Here is a 14,326-nt window from a genome sequence, read left to right on the forward strand (position 1 = left end):
CCTATTAGACCCTTCTCAAGATTTTGAACCAATAGTTCAAAGTATTCATTAATGACTGGTAATTGTTTTCAGACTTAATCACATTATGGGAGACTGAGGTCTTTGAGTTTTTTGTTTGTTTGTTTTAGATGGGATAGTAGTTGTTGGCTTTTATTCTATTTTAATTTATCATTTGCCAATTTATAGTTTCTTTTCTTTTCAGGTAATTTTGGACATTGTCACCAAACAGATAATTTCTAATGTTTGATTCTTTTAGTATTGTGAAGGATGGAAGATGTACCTACAGTCTAGGTGTATTCCTAATGTGCTCCGCAGGTAAAAAGCATAAGGACCAACTCTAATTTCTTCTAATTTCCAGTCAAATAAGCATGTATTACATGCCTAGGATATCTAAAAGCTGTGTGATTTGATTGACATAAGGTATAAAATAGAAAGGTATATATAAACAGAATATCTTCCTCACACATGGCTTACACTTCATTTTTCTAAGATGGTCTGAGGGATTGCTGAGAACTCCCTATGTGATCATAACTTGTTTATACTCAGAAGAGATAGTATGGTGCCCTTTAAACTTTCTATTTGCCAATGAGTGAAGAGAAGCTTCTGCCTTGGTTGAGACAAAGATTCTCTTCTTGATCAAACTATTTTTGATGAGGACTTGACCTTGGACTGTGTGCTTGGTCCAGTTTTTTTCAAGAATTCTGCTGAATGTTTGGTGTAAAACCCCAGCCTTGGTATCTGGTCACCCTCAGTGATATCTTATCATCCTGCCCTGCCCACAGCAGGCTTCTGTTGAGCCTTGATATTTTCTCTTAGTAATTTCCCCCACCCTACTTCTTTGCTGTAAATCTCCACCTGTCCTTGTGTTAGGAGTTGAACCTGATCTTTCTCTCCTACTGCAAAGCCCCCATTGCAGTAGTCTCTCTTGAATAAAGTCTTTCTTACCATCTTTAGCAGGTGCCACAAATAATTATTTTTTCTTTAACAGCTGTAGTGCCCATGACTCAAAAAGGATCAGTTGCATAGTTACACCCCCAGACTTCTCATGCAGGACCCCAAGTGTGCACCTTGAAAGCCTTTGTCTTCACTCCTGGATGATTGATCAGGGATCCATTGGTAAGGCCAACTCCTGAGCCTGTGCTGCCAGTGATAGTCCTTTGAATCATGGCAGGGAGCAATTTTGACTGGCATGCTTTCAAATAAACTCTCTGAAGCTGGGTTAGACTCTTAGGCATCTTTTAAAAGTTGCCTCCTGGGCTGAAATTTCTTTCTGACTTCTGCTTTGAGTGGAGTTCATTCTCTGACTCCTGGGCTGAAATTTTTTTTTTCCTGGCACCTCAATAGTCCTCTGTCCACTCTGTTTGACCCTACGCCTCTCATGGGAATTTCTCTGTCAACTAAAACCCCTGTTCTCCAACTCCTATTGACTATATGCTGCTACAGCACTAACCGTATTGGTTTCCTTTCTTGGTGGTACTAAAGATAATTGGGAATGTCAATGACTTCTTTGGGAAATGTAAGATTGCCTATACTGCTCAGTTAAGACCCCTCCCTTCCCATTACCTGGGCACCCCCGCCCCCTCTTACCACCTTTATTCTTCCCTTCTGCTCCTTTTGTTCTTTGTCAGGTATTATGAGCCACTGAGGTTTACAGAGCTAATACATTTACATGTCATGAAAAATACAATGAGAAATCTTACTTTGTCATCAAAAAAGGCTTTGAATCTTATCCCTATGGATTTCCTATTTTCAATGTTAAGGATCTGAATTGGTAGAGTTTAACTCTAGAGTGCGATTTATTTGGTTGGCATTTCATGTATGACACACATATGGATTTTTTTCTTTTGTTTTTCTATAAAGGGATGAACATGATAAGAAAAAAATACCATAAGATTGACTCGAAAATTTTCCTTAAGATAATGTCAATTTGATGGGTAGAAACATTTCATATCATCATGCAATTCTATTTATGATTGTTTAACTTGAGAGTAAAGAAGGCAAAATTATGGAGTCTGAATTATTTTCTTTCATTGTACTACTATTTTCAAAAAGATTTAGTGCAAATCTGCTACTTCTGTTATTCAATGGCCAGAAGGAAAACATGGGCCCACCTTGCATGTTTCTCTGCTGGGAATCATAAGTGCAAGGGAAACAAAATGCAATGTTTCTCATTTTGTGGGTAGGGTATGGAAGCGGAAACTGTCCACAATTAAGCATGCCTATGGTGCAATGAAGTACAGAGAGTTTCTAATGCTCAATTTTTCTCATCCTATTCCAAATTTTTAAACACATATACATATAAATGCTGATCTACCCATATTTACTTGTTAGAAACCACCCAGAATTATGGAAATGGACATAAAAAGGTTAAACAAGTACGTATCTTTCAATTTATACAGAGGATTATATTAGAAGTACATAAGAGTATTAGTATGTCTTTAGTATCATTACTATTCCATCTGTAGATCTTTAAGAACAATGTATGTGTTCATATTTTTTAAATAGTAATGTGGACTTTAAAAGTACTGCTTCTTTTTATAAGGAGTACTATTTTATTAGAGTTAAAGAAAAAAGATCCTCCACTCAAACTAGAATTTTTAAATCATAATTCAATACATGGCACTATTGGTATTTTAAAATTATATAATAAATCTGTGATTATTTTAACTAAAACCTCCTATAGTATTAATGTGAGCAATATATGATGGAGTAGATAAGAGATATCTAATCAAAATCAATGGTCTAATACTCTTCTGAGACTGAACTGATATGTAAATTGATCTTACATAATAGATTATAAAATAGAACAGAAACAAGTTACAATTTGGAAAGATATTTGAAGCACTATTGTGAATTATTAAATTAGACAGAATTTATTCTTATTTTGTCTCTTAATGATTTAAAAATATTTAAAGACACATGAAGCTGTCGGGGGACAAATGTGCTGATGAAAACAGAAAGCATAAATAAAAGTTTTACACAACATGTCACTTTCTATAGATGTTATAATGTAGAAATATTTCAAAATACTCTGTTCCAGGATATCACATTAACAGAAAAGATTTTTAAAAGCTTGAAGTTGTAAGTTTTTTTAAACTAAGCAGTCCATATTTTTTATCATTTATTCTCTGAGGTAATTATCTCTTTTGAAGTATTTAAGAGAAAGATCATAAAGGAGATAGTCAACAGTGAAAATAGGTAGATATACAGGTTTGAACAACTATAAACTACTAACAGTTCTATTCATTGTACATTAAACATGTCTATTTCCGTTCTCTGTTTTTAACCATGTATTAAGCCATTTAATTTTCCAAACGCCTACAACATAGAACTTAATTTTACCCCCCGCCCTCCATTTTACATCTGAGTAAAGTTTACACAACTAGTATCAAGAATAAAACTCAGATTAATTTCAATACAGGCAGTCTGGACTTTCAGTGTTTGTTCTTAACCCCAGAGCTACAAAGAGTAGAATAAATGGAATTACTATCAATCTATAAGGAGATCTCTGAGGCTTTAATTCCACCTTACTTGAGCTAGCATTTTTTGTCTGTTCATTGATATATTTAGAAGACTGACTCATCAAATTTGCAAATGATATATTGTGACAAAACTGATACAGCAAAAATGTTTTTAAGTTGAACATTTGATCCAATTTTCTCAGCACCATTTATTGAATAGGGCTTCCTTTTCCCCTATCGCTGTCTGCTTTGTTGAAGATCCATTGGTCGTAGCTATATAGTTTTATTTCTGGATTCATTTGGAACCAAAAAAAGAGCCCATATAGCCAAAGCAACATTGAAAAAAAAAAGAACATATCTAGAGGCATCACATTACCTGACTTCATATCATACTATAAGACTATAGTATAAAAGTAAATGTTTAGAACAATGGAACAGAATAGAGAATCCAGAAATAAAACCACATAGCTATGACCAACAGAAAAAGTTTTATTTATAAAATTAAAGTTTATTCTTAAATCAAACCAAATTAATAACCATATGCCTATAACTTTGGTAGCACTTTTTAAGGATTACCATAGGCAAAAAAATCTTAAAAAACAAACTTTGCCCTATTTAATCTGATTTTACCAATCTGAAATATGTATACTTACAACTCCGAATCAAGATTTTACCTAAAAATTCTTCAATGCCGAACCCTAGAATGAAGCCAACCTCTTACTTTCAGCTCATAAGGGAAAGAATTTGGGTTGTCATGCCTCTTTGTATTCCCTTAGCTCAGTATTTATCCCATATTACTAATTCTTACTATTAGGTATTGATTCTTAAATTTCACCTATCTTCACCTAATAGTCTTTGAGAGAAAAGGCTAACTTTTATTTGCCATGGCATACCCAGAACCATGTGTATATGAGGTACAATATAAACAAATGGATGGATGGATGGATGGATGGATAAGAGAACAAATAAATGGATGAATATATAGATGTCTGTAAGGAAAGGGTGATTTTTTTAATCTTCTGATCAGCTGTATTTGAATGCAGAAAAACAGTTGTTTCATTTAAGTTATTTTTCACTTGACAATCATAAGACAAAACTTTGCAACTCAAAAAAGGATGATAGCTTTTAAAATTACTTATAAGAAGCAAAACTACTGTTTCCAGGATAGCTTTGGGGGGGGGGGAAGAAAACAAAATCACATTAGAACACCTAAGGATGCAAAAACTGCTCCAGACACAATAGAAGCCATCTGCAAATCACATAGTTGACCAGAGAACCCAAGTAATAACGGCAACAACAATAATAACAGTAACCAATTGAATTTGATTAGTTGGCTAGAGCAGGTAAAATAAAATTATTTAAATGAACATTTTCATTTCAATCAACTAACCGGTACTAGATTAGAAGAGAGTCTGAAATCAAGCAGGTTTTCAGTGTAGTGCAATGATCCTCAACAGGGGTTGATTTTGCTTCCTCATTCCCCAAAGGGACATTGATATCTTTGATTGTCACAACTTGGTAGGTTGCTCCTAGATCCAGTGAGTAGACACCAAACGCCCTACAGTACATAAAACAGCCCCTCCCACCCCCCAAAAGAATCATCTAGTCTAACATGTCAACAGTGCTGACATCGGGAAATCCTGATGTAGTATGTGAGAATCAATTGCCTGTAAAAACTTCAATCTGAATATCATTCTTCAAGTAAATAAGTTAGAGACTAAGGTCTCTTCTGGGTTTATTAAAGTGTGATTCTTCAAAAGTGATCACTAAGTGGCCTAAGTAAACATTACTTCCTTCAGAGCATTTCTTCTGAAATTCTGGTTTCTATGACAGGAAGACTGTATCAGAAATTTGGTCTTGAAGATCTGATTTATAAAATAATTCTACTCACTTATATTGTAAAAGGAAAATATACATAACATAATAAAAAATTGCATTTGTTTGCCTAACATTTTGCGTTTAGAGTGTACATTAGTTTTATAGCAATTACTAAATGGACACAAATATTTTAGATGTAACATACCTAACATTCCTATTTGTACATACTTTTTATTTTTGAAGACGTATATATTATTTTTGTCCTCTGCTGTAACAAATCACCTCCAACGTAGTGGCTTAAAACAATACACATTTATCTCACAGTTTCTATAGGTCAGAAGGCCAGGTAAGCTCCATAGGTTTCCCTTAGGATCTCAAGGTGTCAGTGGGGCATTGTTCCTTGCTGATGCTCTGAGGAAGAATCCATTCCCAAGCGTATTCAAGTTGTGGGCTGAATTCAATTCCTTGCAGTCTTAGAACTAAAGTCTCATTTCTTTGCTTGCTGTAGCCAGGGGCTCTCCTTTGTTTCCGGAAGCTGCCTGTATTCTTCTTCATGCTTGCTGTGTGACAACCAACAGCCACAGCAAGTAGAGTCCCTCCACTACTTTGAATCTACGACTTTTCCTCCTGCCATATCTCTCTGACTGTAGCTGGAGAAAATTCTCAACTTTGAACAACTCATTACATTAGATCAGGTCTACCCGGATAATATAGAATAATCTCCCTATTTTGAGTTGTAACTTAATTACATTGGCAAAGTCCCTTTGCCATGTGAAGTAACATATTCACGGGTTCCAGTGATTAGAGTGTGGACATTTTTTCAGATGGCATTCTGGCCTTCCATGATTTGATATTTTTAAAAGTCTTCCTCTAGAAATAATAATAAAACTTTAACAATTTTTGAATATTTATATACTGTAGATTTTTTTGGTCAGACCTATACTCACAAATGTATTTGGCTCACCACTAAAGCGAATTTTTAATGTTTTCAGTGTAAACATCATTTTGGGGTCCATCTTATCACAATAGTTAAAAAGAATGATTATTTTAACACAGAGTAAAAACACCCAAAGATAGTAGTTGTTTATTTTTTCCTACACTACCATTTTCCCCCAAAGAATCCATTATTATCTAGGACACTTAATGCAGGGACAAAAAAAAAAAAAAAAAGCATTTTGGATTCTGTTCTCAAAAGACTTTAGTGAAGAGTAGTTCTCTTCTCAACCAGGAATGAAACTCCTGAGGCCACAGTTAAGCGCGCCTTCGAAAATCATTCAGGAAAACTGAGGTCTAGGAATAAAGAAAGGAAGATCAATAAACTCAGAAAACTTAGGAAAGATTTGTATTAGAGGTAATAAGCAGAATATGGTGTCTCGAATGTCCTACACTGATAAGACCCAGCACAAGCAGATGAGCCCTAAAACCATGATTGTTGATGTCATATGACTACTAATTAAATTTTCTTGCTCTTTTAAGCCCATTTAGCTCATAGCAAACAATTTTTTTTATTGTTTTCCTGGAAAATTTCATAAGTGGGTTATTATATAAAAAGTAAGCAATGACAGAAAATAAAAAGTTGTAAAAATTTTGAGTAATAAGTAATTAAATAGCATAGTATGGTAGGTTTAAGATGATTTTTTAGAATAAGTCACTAAAGACCCATATTTTCTTTGTAACTTGTAAGCAGAACAACAAAGTAAACTTGGTAATGACTATAGAAATAGCTTAAAAATTCATACCTGTTCAGATTTATTCTGTAGCACCACATTACTGAGGGGAAAGATTGCTAGCTTCAGCTTCTTGAATCCACCAAGCATTGTTTTAAATGTTTCCTGCTGTTCCTCAGATTTTCATAACTCTGTTTGATCTGATTGGTAGGCATTTCTAACAAGGAAATGGATATGGTGGTTGACAACTATAATTCACTGACTATTCACTCTAGTAAATAACCTGTGCCACTTGATTAGAAAAAAAGTGAAATTAGAAATAAAGTGTTCAACCAGGTTATTTTTCAAGCAAACTTTAGAGGAAAATTGACTTTCCAGGCTACCATCACCTCAAGAATACTCAATAAAGCCACAGGCTCTGACATGATTTGTATATAGCCTAACTGAGATGGCATGGGAATTAATACAGCACACACAGGGAAGGGCCTGTTTTCTACTAATATTATTTGATGTATTAATATTCTTATTTATCTTTAATTTTTTCTATCATTGACAATCATCCTGGGGATCAATGCATTGGAGATAACCTTTCAAGTATATATGCATTCTTTTTGAGGCACTGCACTGTACAAGATCTTAGAAGAACACTAAGGAATTGGTTTATTAGAAGGAATTGGTTTAATAGAAGAAGCCATGTTCCTCCAGTTGGTATGCCTTGATTTTCTTACTTTTGTATTCCTATACTTCTAGATCATCTCAACTTAGTTTTCTCATCTTTAAAATAAGGGTTTCTCAAGAACACATAGTGAGAAAAGAACACTCTTCAGAAGAATGAAACTAGACCTTACCTCTAACCATATACAAACATCAACTCAAAATGCATTAAAGACTTAAACTTAAAACCTGAAACTATAAGACTACTATAAGATGTATGGAAAATGCTTCAAGACATTAGTCTAGGCAAAGATTATAAGGATAACACTTCAAAAGTCCAAGCAACAAAAACAAAAATAGACAAATGGGACTATATCAAACAAAAAATCTTCTGCACAGGGAAGGAAACAATCTACGGAGTAAAGAGGGAACCTGTAGAATGGGAAAAAATACTTGCAACTATTCATATGATAAGGAACAGATATTCAGAATATTTAAAAAAACTTAACAATTTAAAAAAATAAATAATCTGATTTAAAAATGGGCAGAGTTTGAATATGTATTTCTCAAAAGAAGACAGAAAAATGACCAACAAATATATTTAAAAATGCTGAACATCACTTATAATCAGGGAAATTCAAATCAAAATCACAATAAGATATCATTCCACCTTAGTTAGAATGGCTATTGTCAGAAACACAAAAAATAATAGATATTGGCATGAATGCAGAGAAAAACGAATTCTTTATACTGTTGGTAAGAATGTAAATTAGTAAATACAGCCATTAGGAAACACTATAGAGGTTTCTCAAAAAAAATTAAAAAGAGAAGTACCATATGATCTAGCAATCCCACTACTGGGTATTTGTCCAAAGAAAATGAAATCAATATTCAAAGAGATACTTGCACCCCCATGTTTATTGCAGTTCTATTCAGAATAGCCCAGCTATGGAATAAACCTTAGTGTCCATTAACAAATGAATGGATAAAGAAAATGTGATATGTATACACAATGAAATACTGTTCATCCGTAAAACAAATAATGAAATCCAGTCATTCGCAGCAACATGGATGAGCCAGGAGGATAGTACATTAAGTGAAATAAGTCAGGCACAGAAAGATAAATACTGTGCATTTTCACTCATATGTAGGAACTAAAAAAAAAAATGAGCTCATAGAAGTGAAGAGTAGAATTGTTATCATTAGAGGCTGGAAATGGTAGTAAGGAAGGGAGGATAAGAAGAGGTTGGTTAACAGATACAAAGTTAGAACAGGATGGGAGGAATAAGTTCTGTATACTATAGGGTGAATATGGTTAATGATAATTCATGTATATTTTCAAAAAGTTAAAAAGAGGATTTTGAATGTTCAGAACACATAAAAATGATGAATGGTCAAAGAGATGACATGCTAATTACTCTTATTTGATCATTACATATTATATGTATGTGTTAAAATACCACTTTGTATCCCATAAATATATGCAATCATCATATATCAACTAAAACTAAAAGGAAAAATAAAATAGAGGGTTTATCACCCTGGAGAAGCTTTGGTAAAATAAGTACACAAATTGACCATTTTGTAAAATCATATGGCACCACACACAGATACATACACAAGATAAATTATCCAAATGATAAAGATAGGAAATATAAAAATGGTTTGTCATAGCACTATCTAAAATGGTCAAAATTTGGAAATAAGTGATCAGCTAAGTGAATATGTATTTTATAGCAGACAATTCATCGGGCTGTTATGCAGTAATTGAAATGATAGATATATGAAGGAGAAAAACAAAACATACCAACAGGAAAAAGATTTTTCATTTTTATTAAAACCACAGAAAGCAATACATTTATATACCTCATATAAATTGGAAGAAAATATACAAACTAAAAATATCTATAAAGATAAGAATAGGTAATGTTATGGCTTTAGAGAAATTGTTTTTCAAGCCATTTTAATGTTATACTTATAATTTTAAATGTTATATGTTATGACATGAAATGGCTAAACTAATAATCAGAAAGTTTCAGTTTTAAAATAGGGAGAATAGCATGTTTTTCATATCATCATCATTACTAAAATGATTACTAAAGTATATCAAGGAGGGAAAGAGACTACAGTGAGGAAGATTAAAGGTTTTTCTTTGAGTTTTGAAACTTCAGTGTCTTTATTAAATGAATCTATTAAAACACTTTCTAGATGTATTTACATGTGAAAAATGTGTTGGATAAATGAGGAAAATAAAAAAATAAAGTGGTAGTTTTGTGGAAGTGTGAGTACATTTTTTAAAAATCTGTATTAATCTTATTTTAGAGTTTATTTAGTTTCTTCCCATTCATAGTGTGAGAAAAAAACTTATAAAATAAAAAAGAAGTTTGGAAATAGCTTCAAAGCCATTTATGTTTTGGACAAAGTATCACAATGAGCATTGCCTCTGCTAGTCTCATTCAAATCAACCTTATCTTGGGTGCTGTGTGTGTTGTGTACGTTGTTAACATAGTGCAATTTTCTTATAAATGTCCTATCCCACCACATCTAATCTAGCAATGCCTTGCTTTTGCTGCTCTCCCTCTGCAATTGCATTCTCCCCATTGCAGCATGAGTTATCTCTTTGAAAAGCAAATCTCACCATGTATGACTGTTTCCAAAAGAATTTAATTGTTTTATATTTGCTCAGAAGATAACTAGAAAAATTCTTATCAATAGCTTTCAAAGGTTCAAGATTTATCAAAAAATTGAAATATTCACACTTAGAACTGGAACCAGACAAGGTGCCCACTACCTTCCACTTTTGTTAAACATAGTGCTGAAAGTCCTTGTCAGAACAATCAGACAAGAGAGGGGAATTAATGGTGTCCAAATGGGAACAAAAGAGGTCGAACTCTCACTCTTTGCTGATGATATGATATTATACCTAAAAACCCCAAGGATTCAAGCAAGATACTCCTTGAATTGATAAATGAATTCTGTAAAGTCTCAGGACACAAAACCAATGCACAGAAATCAGAGGTATTCATATACGCCAGTAAGAATCAAGTCGAAAAATAAATCAAAGATGCAATATCTTTCAAAATAGCATCAAAGAAAATTAAATATTTAGTAATATAGTTAACAAAGGAGGTGAGAAAACTTTATAGGGAGAACTATGAAACACTGAGAAAAGAAATTATGGAAGATGTAAACAGATGGAAAACCCTACCATGCTCATGAATTGGCAGACTCAATATTGTTAAAATGTTACTATTACCTAAAGTGAAAAGAATTAATACAACCCCCTACAAAAATACCATCATTATTCTTGACAGATCTAGAAAGAATAATTCTATGCTTTTTATAGAACCAGAGAAGACCTTGTATCACCAAAGCAGTCTTAAGCAAAAAGAACAAATTGGGAGGCATCAGTCTACCAGACTTCAAGCTTTGCTACAAGGCTACAGTAATCCAAACAGCATTTCACTGGCACAAAAACAGATATGTAGACCTTTGGAACAGGACTGAGAACCCAGATATAAAACCATCCTCATATTGTCATCTAATCTTTGACAAAGCAGACAAAAATATACAGGGGGAAAAAGAATCTCTATTCAATAATTGGTGCTAGAAAAACTGGATTACCACATGCAGATGATTGAAACTGGATCATCACCTTTCTCCTCTGACAAAAATCAACTCACGATGGATAACAGACTTAAACCTAAGACATGATACCTTAAGAATGCTAGAGGAGAATGTTGGGAAAACTCTTATAGTCATTGGCCTAGGCAAAGAACTTATGAAGAAGACCCTTTCTTCATAAATCACAGCACCAACAGAAATAAATAAATAGGACCTGATCAAATTAAAAATCTTCTGCACAGCCAAGGAAATTATCATTACAGTGAATAGATAACCTACAGAATGGGAGAAAATATTTGCATGATATACATCTGATAAAGGGCTGATAACAACATTCTATATAGAAGTTAAGAAAATTGACAAGACAAAATCAAACAACCCCATCAAAAGTGGACAAAGGACATGAACCGAATCTTTTCAAAAGAAGACAGAATAATGGTCAGCCAACATATAAAAAAGTCCTCAATATCTCTCATCAATAGGGAAATGCAAAACCACAATGAGATATCATCTAACTTCAGTGAGAATGGCCTTTATCAAAAAGTCCCAAAACAACAAATGCTGGGGTGGATGTAGAGAGATATTACTGCTGGTGTGACTGCAAATCAGTACAACTCCTGTGGAAAGTAATTTAGAGATATGTCAAAGAGCTAAAAATAGAAATGCCATTTGATCCAGCAATGGAAAAGAAAAAAAGACATTCTGTTTCTCTTTCTTTACAGGTTCTGGGAGAAGTTACAGACACATGGTATTCTTGCCTTGGGCCCTGGGTATTAATATGGGCCCTACCCTTACTAATATTTAATCACTTCTAAGAACCGGGAACTTCAGGAAATACTATGTTCTCTTTTCTGTGTTTTTTGCCTTTAGCTGGAAGCCCTTTTGCTTCAATGTCAGATGAAATATTATAAATGAAAATAGAAATTGTTTCAATTCAAAAATTAAGGTTTTTATTTTCTTCCCTATCACATTCTAGTTTTTCTGAAAACAAACAACACCATTTCTGTCATAAATTAGTAAAGACTATACCATTTTCAATTATAGTAAAAGAGCTTTTTCAAGTACTAGGAAATATTTTCATATTTTTCCATACATCTCAATTTTCCTAGCATTCAGCCAACCATAGAAAAGCAGCAGATTTAATGCAGACTTCACTTTAATTATCCTTGGTCGTGAAGAACTGAGATAGCACTCGTATAGATAATCTGAAAACCTAATGTAACCTGTAATATAAAGCCTTTCCCACACTCAGTCATTTCTAAGAGTTAATAGGGTGTTAGTCAAGCTGAGTGACCCAAAGGCCATCTTCTCATTTCCCTTTTGGCAGTCTGCAGGGAATGCAAATGAGGGTAAATGGTCATTAAAGCAAGCAGGAGAAAGAGAGAAAGCTAATCTCTTCTCTTGATATTTCGTCTGTAAATAATCCAGAAATAGTCATGTGTTCATCAAGTTTGAATCAGACCCTGTAAAAGGATACAAATTTAAAGAATTCGTGTTAGTTTATGGTATGTTTTGACTTGGTGATTGTCTACTATATGCCTGGGACTCCAACAAACCTTAGAGTTAAAGAGAAAGAGAAGAAGACCTTTGTCTTCAGAGGCTAGAAATCTGTCTTTATTTTTTCTCTAAAAATCATAATATAACAAAAGTAATTGTAATTTAAATTTAATCTAATTATATCATGCTGATGTTGTACCCTATACTCCATTTTCTCTCGTGGCCAAACACTGTTCGGTTACATTATAAAGACCAACACAATTCTAATGGACTTTGGGAAGATGCAGATGTGTCTATGACTTCCTCACACATTTAGAAAATAATGACATTGTGTCCTTACTATAAATCTTATATCTGAATATACAGTGCTCAGTATAAAACTGAATATTGACATTTTCTATAAAATCTAAGAGGGAAGCTTGTATATCAGAAGCTATTTGCATTTTTAATAATAATCAATAGGTTGAAAAATAATTTATTCATTAAACATTTAAAACTATACATTGTTATCATAGCTATTAGCAATGCAGTCAGATAAAATACATGTCCTAGATGCATAATTGATAAATAAAAAACATCTCTATTAGGAAGTGATTTAATAGTATACCTGGAGAACCCTTAAGAATCAGGAATAAAATTTAGGTTAAAATAAAATCACTAGGTAGATTACAGGGTGTGAGAGAGGGAGCAAATTAGAAAATAAACAGTAATGAGTTTAAAACTGGAACAAATGAATAACACAACCACACTGATGGGAGTTAGCTAGCGTGATGGATTGTAATTGATCTAAATTCATGGTTTTTAATATTGATACAGATAAATACAGAAATAGGTATAGGTATGTGTGTGTGGTTTAGAACACATCTATGAGTTTCATTGCCATATCTTCTGAGAAGGGCCTAGAATTAATGACACTCAGTAGCAATGAGTACACTTAGAACTCAGACCTTATTTCTAAATACTATTTTTTCAATAAAAGAATCAGGACTCCTTAAAGATATTGTTAATTCCAAGACTGGGACAGAGAAAATATAAAAGAGCCTGGTGCATCTTTTGTTGTCAAAAGCAAGAAAGTGCTCAAAAATGATGGTGGTATGTTGGATGGACAGAGAAGGCAACATAAAAAAATTTCCCAATAGGCAAGTCTGATATAATGTAAATAACTGATAATACTGATGATAACAAAATAAATGCTGATATTAATGGAATATAACCCACAGAATAATATAGATACCCACAAGTCTATAATTGAATAAATTAGTAAATGAGTAGAAGAGACAACTGTTCTTTATAGCGGTTACTGTAAGGAGACAAAACAAGCAAATGCAATGTGGAATTCTGGATTGGATCCTGTATCAGAAATGGGACAATAATAAGAAAATTGGTGAAATTCAAATTTCACTGTTAACAGTCTTTAGTTAATAGCATTTAATTCATACTAAGTTCCTGGTTCAGATAATTATACAGTTATTATACTGATGGAAAGTATATAGGAAATCTGTGTAGAACTTTTAAAAAGTCTTTTTAGAGAAAATATATGAAATACACAATTATATTTATTTTGTTGGTGTGGCAGAAAAAGTAATTGATAATCTGGTATTATGA

The sequence above is a fragment of the Microcebus murinus genome, chromosome 7 (assembly GCF_040939455.1).
Source record: "Microcebus murinus isolate Inina chromosome 7, M.murinus_Inina_mat1.0, whole genome shotgun sequence".
NCBI lineage: Eukaryota > Metazoa > Chordata > Mammalia > Primates > Cheirogaleidae > Microcebus > Microcebus murinus.